We start from the raw sequence: 8,495 nt of genomic DNA on the forward strand, positions 1-8,495 counted from the left end.
AACATGCTGCTCGCGCCGGACGAGTTGCTCCTCGCGAGCAGCCAGCTCGCTAGCGTGCTTCCTCGATGCTTGGTCATGCTCCACCGTGAGCCATCCTAGGCGGTCGGCTTTCTCCTGTGCGGCGATGGCCTCATCGCGTGCCTCCTCCAGTGCCTCCCACTCCACGGCAAGCTCCCGCATGGACCTTTCATAGGCTGAGCGAGCCGTGGCCATGCGGGTCTTCAGCAACTTGTGGACCTCCTCCAGCCGGCCCCTTTTCATCGACTAGGGCAACGTGCTCTTTCTCGAGCTCAGCCTGCTCCGCCGCAACGGCCGCCTTGAGCCGCCCGATGACCTCCTCGGCACTTCCTAGCACCTCGGGGAGGGGTTCCGTGGCCTGGCCAGGGGATGGACGAGGGCTGGGTCCCCTGCGAGCCCTCTCAACAGAGGCACTCGGGGACCCTGATGACGGCCGCACTGGCACCACCCTTGTCATGACAACCTCCTCTGCAGCCGGTTGCTCCTCCCCAGTCCGAGGGCTTGGGGGGCCGGGGCTCTCGGCTCAGAGCCGGTCGGGGCTCTCGACTCAGAGCTGGCCGAGGCTCTCGGCTCAGGGGCAGGGGAAGGCCTTGGCTGCTCTAGGGACGTCTGGCCTCCTGCAGAGTCCTTGGGCAGCCTAGAACAAAAACAGGTTAACGCCCAGCCAAGATACGGGCAAAACATTCTCGAGAAAGAAAAGGGAGCTTAAGTGGTTTTGGGCCCGTGGTACCGCCATTGGGACTGCAGGATCCGAAACTCTGGGGCCTGCGGCCTGGGCTCCGGCCTTCTCCACTTCGAAGGAGGGCTCTGGCCCCCGGGCCACTTTGAGATGGACCCAGCCTCTGCCCCGAAACTTGTTCCTGAAGACTCTCCAGTTCGGCCACCAGTCGTCGCGCTGCCTACCGTCGGTCGTTGTCCTCCGCGCGGGGATCGCAGAGGTGACGGTGATGAAGAGGATGAGGACGGTTGGGGGATAAACACCCGGGGTCGCTTCCCCTTGTTGCCCCGGGTCGGCGGCCTGCTATCATCAACGGCAGCGCCCCGCCCTCCATTATCGTCCGCCCCGGGGATGTGCAGAGTCCCGGGGTCTCGGTGCCCCGAGCGATCAACCGGCCCCTAGGCATCAAAGGCCGGCATTGACTCTTGCAGAGCTGCCCGGGCCGGGTCTACGCAAAGCGCCAGGTCCTCGCGTGGCAGGACCACCCGGGCAAGGACGTCAACGCCGGTCACCACCTTAAGCAACATCGCCAGGGCCCCCTCCTCAAAGTCTCCATCCTCGCCTATGCAGGTCCTCGTCAAGTCACGAGGCTCGGTGTACATCCAGGCAAAGCGGGCGCGTTCCCTCAGGGGGGCCAGACGGCGACGCAGGAAGTCGACGACCACCATGAGCGAGGTAAGCCCAGTTCGGTGCGGGTCTTTAATACGGTTCAGCATCGGGCGCAGGCGAGCATCTTCTGCGGTTGCAGACTTCCAGATCGGCTTGTTGGGCTCCGCCAGCGATCGAGGCAGCGAGAGGCGGTCGTGGGGACTGACGTCAATGTAGACCCAGTCCCGGTGCTAGTCGTCCCACTTGTCGCGCAACACCTGCGGGATGTAGGCGTCGCCGAATCCCTCCCATAGGTGGAAGTTGCAGCAGCCCATGACCTCTACGTCGTCCAACTCTTCTTCCCGACCGCTCGAAGGATGAAGAAATGCCGAAAGAGCGTGATCGACGGCGGCACCCCCTTGAACATCTCGCAGAGGTGGGCGAAGACCCCCAGGATGACCATTGAGTTTGGACTCAGGTTGGCCAGCTGGACGCCGAAGGTGTCCAGCACTTGCAGGAAAAACACCAAAAACGGTGGCACCAGGCCGGCGGGGACGAAGGAGGCGAAGATCACGATCTACCCGGGCCTACGCTGGCCGGGCGGGTGGGTGGCCGGCGTCACCACCGATGCTCCCCGCTGGCCAGCGAGGACCATCAGCTTCCGGACCTTCTCCGCGCACTCCTCGTTCATGAGGCGGGACCTCGGCAGGACGTTGCTGGCACCTGACGCATCCCGACGGCCACTCCCTACCCTTGGCATTTTCAGGGGTGGGAAGTGCGCTGGAGGAGACTAGAGACAAAGTGCACTGAGGGCTGGAGAGAAGGCTCCCAGTGCGCAAGAAAGATGAAGGCAAGAAATGGCAAATGCAAGAATGGCGTGAGGGGGTAACGGTTCGTTGCCCCTCCCCTTTTCTATCGCAGGGAGTTCAAACGCCTCGTTCCTTGGTGCAATATGCGAGGCGCATCTCTCTCGATCCGCGCGGTTGCCAGGCGCACCTCCCGCCTCATCATCACTTTCCTCGAAAGTCGGAAGGGCATGCGCCCTTTCGATTTCCTCCTTGGGCTATACCAAGAGTCTGAGCCAAAAAACTGCAAGGCCCACAAAGATTTCGACACCTGGCGACAGAAAGCCACATGGCACCAATGCTGTGATCTGCGTCAAAGAAAGAGGGCCCCATCCACAGTCTTTGGACCATCGCCTGCTGATAAGCCCGGGGGCTGCTGTCGGTGATATGAGAACCAGGGGATCCCGAGTCCCGAGGCTAGGGCAGCACAGTGCCACGTGGAACCATTCCTTAGGGACCATCTCCCCGAGGGACCGAGAAAAGCCAGACCCGGGAGGGGGTTCTCGGGGCCAAGAATAGTTGGTCCCCGAGTACCCAGAGTTCCCTGAGGACCCGAGAATAGACAGTCCCGTGAGGGGGTACTCGGGGCCAAGAACAGTTGGTCCCCGAGTAGCCAAAGTTCCCCTAGGACCTGAGAAGCCCCTTGCCGGTGGACCCCGCAAGGGCTCCACGGTGAGGTGTCAATCGGTGCGAAGCCCGATGCTGTATTTAAGGGGGAGCGTGGCCAGTCACATCCAACCACTCCCCCCCCACGCCTGTCGTACTGAGAACGTCGGTCCCTGCCACCACTTGGCAGGAAGGCATGGGGACAATTAATGCGACGGGTCCCATCGCACGTCACCCTGCGGGGCCCATAAAGGAAGAAGGCTTGAAGATATCGTCGATGGTCTCGAGGCGTATCGCCTGTCGCCCTGCCGCAACATACCGTGTTAGATCTGCTCTGACCAGACGGGCATGCGGGGATATTCAGTGGCTGGTCGGTGGGCCCCCCTTCACCTGCTAAAGTTGGGGCGTAATGACCGACGGGACCGACCAAAGGGCGCATTTTCAACCCCTGTAACATCAAACTGTAGATCCATAATTGTTTCTTTCCATTTATGGCTTACAGAAACTTGTGCCCCCGATCTGGGCACGCCGAGCCTCCCCCTGATAGGATAAAAGGGGGGGAGCACTTCTTAGAAAGACAGGTTCAGCAGATTGAGACCAAGTTGAACAAGTTTAGAGAAATCGGCACTTGAAGACCGAAGCTCAGGACTTGATAGATAGACCAAAAAACCTTGTAACACAAGGATCCAGAGAAAGGCATTCCAAGAGCATTAATAGCACATCAGACACACAGAAGTAGGGTATTACGCCTCCGTGTGGCCCGAACCTGTCTAAATCCCTTGAGCATTTACTCCTACTAGCCGACTATCATTTTTCCCACCTAGGTCCCATACATTCGCATTAACCCCACGTACGAGGTAGATCCAGAATCAGCTCCCCGGCCGAATCTCAAAGGGGGTCCCTCAGTATCCCCGCTTGTAGTGTTCATCCACCAACAGCATCACTGCCGGTTTGTTATATAAGCCGGCAGTGATGTCTCGACTATATAAAAGCCGCCCTCTCCTTCCCTAAGCCCGAGCACACAACAAAGAGGAGATCTATTTGCTCGGCGGCAGCTATTTTTGGTCACCAAGTTCTTAGTGGCTTCAAAATTTTGAGGAATCCTCATGTCCTAGGTGTTCCAAGGTATATAACTTCATCTCCAATTCATTTCTAGTTGAATTTTATTCGCTAAATTGCTCTAGATTTTGAAAAGATGAAGATGCACCTATGGCCATGATATTTTTAAGACAATGTAGATGCAATTATATCTCATTTATTATACGAAAGCTTCAATTAGTAGCTCATGGTGGAAAGTGTCTTTATTATTGATTTATAGTAGCTATAGGTTTGAGCATATTTATTTTTAATTAATTTAGCATGCCCCTAAATTAAAACTTTAGGTATGAGCATATTTATTTTTTGATTTATAATGATTTAGAAAAATTAGCCATGATATTTATGTATGTTGCAAGCTCCAATTATATTTTTATATTTTAATTAATTAGCATGCTTCTGTATGAAAACTTTAGGTATGAGCGTATTTATTTTGATTTTTAATGAATTAGAAATTTTCTCCATGATATTTAGGTAGGTAGCAAGATCCAATTATATGTTTTATATTTTATTTAATTCGCAAGATCCAATATATAAACTTTATGTATGAGTTGTTTTTTTAAATTTATTTTTATTTAATTAGTCCTACAAAAGGGTTTAATAATAAAGAAAATTTCTAGGGATGGCACCAACAAATACTCATCGAAAGCGTACGCGAAAGCATACAAAATGCGGCTACTCCAACCCGGGCAAAATTTTCTAGATGTTATAAATTTGGATTTACAATAATGATATAATTGTAGATGGACAGAAGATGGATGTACGATGCGAGCCGTGTGACCATAGAGTACAAGAACGGCGTGGATTGTTTCCTGGTACAAGCTGCGGCACACAAGTCAAATACACAGTCTCAATACATGTGTTGTCCATACGTCGATTGCGAGAACAAGAAACGGTTTTCCACCACCCAACATATACATTCCCACTTGATGCCAAGGGGCTTTATGCCTAGCTATACTCATTGGACCGAGCACGGTGAAGCTAAGATCGTACAGGAAAAGCAATACATTAGCAGAGAAGATGAAGACTTGTGCACCGATATGCCGACTGGCGAATACACCGATATGCCCCCTGCCGGAGATACGTTGGTCGATGATGATCTAGAGGAGATGTTGGCCGACGCCGACGCTGATTATCTGGAGCAGATTCTGCGCGATGGGGAGGGAAACTTCACCAATGAAAGAGAGTTTTAAAAGTTCCAGCGTGTGATAGAGGACTCTAAAACACCGTTGTTCCCGAGCTGCAAGAGGGAGCACACAAAGTTGCGTACTGTGCTTTCACTGCTAAAATTGAAGGCAAGCAACAGGTGGTCTGATACAAGCTTCACAGAGTTGTTATTGTTCTTGCAGAAATTGCTTCCAAAGGGAAATGTGCTGCCAGAAAACACAAACCAGGCGAAGCAGGTTGTGTGCCCATTGGGGTTAGAAGTGCAAAAAATACATGCATGTCCAAACAATTGCATGTTGTATCGCAGAGAGCATGCAGACTTGGAAGCGTGTCTTATCTATGGTGCATCACGGTACAAGTGTGACCGTGATGATATCGATGGTGAAGGAAAGAATAAAAGGCCTCCCATCAAGGTGATATGGTATTTTCCTATAGCCCCCCGGTTGGAGCGTTTATTCGTGAACAAAAGGTATGCCGAACTGTTGTGGTGGCACGCCAAGGAGTGCAAGGATGATGGAATGCTGAGACACCCCGCTGATTCTACGTAGTGGAGAAACATCGATAGGAAATACAAGTAGCCCTTTGCAGAAGATGTGAGGAATTTAAGATTTGGGTTCAGTACGGATGAGATGTATCCATTCGGCAACATGAGCAGTAGTCATAGCACTTAGCATGTGACTCTATTTATCTACAACCTTCCTCCTTGGTTGTGTATGAAGCGGAAGTACATTATGATGCCAGTGCTGATACCAGGGCCGAGGCAACCTGGCAACGATATCGATGTATACCTGAAACCATTAATGGAAGATCTTGTAATACTGTGGAACGATGGTGTGCAGGTATGGGATGCATTCAAACGAGAGAACTTCACTATACGCGCAATGCTGTTCGTAACAATCTAGGATTGGCCTGCCCTTGGCAACCTATCGAGCTAGACTGTCAAAGGCTACTGTGCATGCATGTATTGTTTGGATGAAACAGAGAGCTTGTGGCTGAGGAATAGCCAAAAAATGATGTACCTAGGTCATCATAAATTTCTTCGCAAGAATCACCGTACCGCAGCAACAGGAGAGCTTTTGATGGGAAAGTTGAGACTCGATCACCTCCTAAGCATCGCACTGGGAGACAGGTATATGATGTGGTAAAGGGACATAGGGTTATCCTTGGAAAGGGACACGGGAGTACACTGGTTCCGAAAACTAATCTTAGAGCTCCTATGTTCAAAAAGAAATCTATTTTTTATGACTTAGCTTATTGGTGGATTTGGTGGTTCGACACGCAATCGATGTCATGCACATTGAGAACAATGTGTGTGATAGCTTGATTGGTATGTTACTAGACATACCTGGCAAAACAAAGGATACACTCCAAGCATGGAAGGATCTGAAATGTTTGAAACTCAGACAGGATCTACATCCCGAAGATATGAAAGAAGGCGACAAATATCTTGGTCCTACTAGCTACAGTATGAGCAAGGCGGAGAAAATTGCAATGTGCAAGTGCTTGCATGGAATCAAAGTTCCATTGAGTTACTCCACCAACATAAAGAGACTAGTAAACATGAAAGATTTGAAATTAAATGGCATGAAGTCTCATGGTTGTCAAGTGATGATGACACAGATGCTTTCAATTGCAATTAGAGGTATTCTGCCGTCGAAGGTCCGAAACCCAATCATAAAGCTGTGTTTGTTCTTCAACGCGATATCACAGAAGGCCATCGATCCGACCAAGCTAGATAAGCTGCAGGAAGACGTAGTCGAGACTCTATCCCAGCTTGAGGCGTTGTTCCCTCCATTATTTTTTGATATCATGGTGCATCTCATTGTTCATATTGTGAAAGAGATACGGATTCTTGGCCCCGTGTTTCTGCATCAGATGTACCCTTTCGAGAAGTTAATTGGAATTCTGAAGAAATATGTTCGTAACCGAAATCGGCCGGAAGGCTGCATGGCCGAGGGCTAGGGAACTGAGGAGGTCATTGATTTCTGCGTCGACTACATGAATCTCAAATCAATTGGTGTGCCTGTATCTTGCCATGAGGGGAGGCTACAGGGGAAAGGGACGATAGGTGCAAACTCATTCTGCACTAACGACCCCATTTCATTCACGCAAGCACATTTCACAGTTCTGCAACAATCAGTTGTAGTGGACCCATATGTCGAAGAACAACAGAAGATGTTGCGCACCATAAACCCAGGGAAGTCCGATGTTTGGATCGCGTGAGAGCACTAAGATCATTTTGGTGCCTGGTTACATAGACAAGTGATGTATAAGCAGATAGAGTGTGCTCAGTTGACTGTGTTGGCTCACGGACCGTCAACTACAATTCTCACATTCCAAGAATATGACATAAATGGCTATACATTTTATATGAGAGCTTAGGATAATAAGAGTGCCAAGCAAAATAGCGGTGTCCGTATAGATGCCTACGACTGAAATGGAAATAGGGAGACCTACTACAGATTCATAGAGGAAATCTGGGAGCTTGACAATGGAGTGTTAAATGTTCCTCTGTTCTGGTGCCAATGGGTTGGACTCCCAGGGGGTGTGAAGATCGACAAGTACAATATGACTACAGTGGACCAAAAACTCGTTGGATACAGAGAAGAACCATTCGTACTTGCAAACGATGTTATGCAAGTCTTCTATGTAAAGGTCCCAGACCTGGCTAACAAGGAGGAGCGCCACGTGGTTCTTCAAGGAAAAAGAAGGATTGTCGGAGCGGAGAATGTTGTTGACCGGGAAGACTACAATCAATTCGATGCGCCACCTCCTTTTGGAGAGGAAGGTTCAATGGAAGACACCGACGAACCTCCCTATGTACGTCGTGATCATAATGAAGGGCGAATCGTTGAGACAAAGTAGGTAAATTGTATTAATTACTATGTATGAATTTGTTTTAGATGCAATTAATATACCTCACTTTTGTTATGGAACCTTCAGTTTCTAGTTTATGGTGGAATATAATTTTGGTATATAGCAAGTTCAAATTTAAATAAATATGTATTAGGATTTTAGATCAACAGAATGTTAATAAGTATAGATAGTACACAATAAATCGAAATCACTTGAGTAGCGCAGCGGTTTGTTTGGTCTTACTTATGCAGGTCGTGGGTTCGAGTCTCTTCGCGCGCGCACGAAACTTTGAAAAAATTTTGCACCCCAAGCCACCAGTGGGGAAAGGGGTTTCACTGCCGGTAGACATATTAGGTCGGTAGTGAAACAACTTTCACCACCGACGAAGTTATTGGGCCGGTAGTGAAAGTACCATTTCACTGCCGGCCAGCAATGAAGGTACCCTTTCACTGCCAATGCTCAAATTGAGCCGGCTGTGAAAGCTCTCCCCTATATTATATTACTCGATGCCCGCCCTCTGACACTTAGAAAAATTGAGCACTGCCCCGATGCCGCCGTCCCCGCCGCATCCTCCCCGACTTCACCGTCCCCGGAGCCCCACC

Source organism: Phragmites australis, chromosome 6, assembly GCF_958298935.1.
Source record: "Phragmites australis chromosome 6, lpPhrAust1.1, whole genome shotgun sequence".
Classification (NCBI taxonomy): domain Eukaryota; kingdom Viridiplantae; phylum Streptophyta; class Magnoliopsida; order Poales; family Poaceae; genus Phragmites; species Phragmites australis.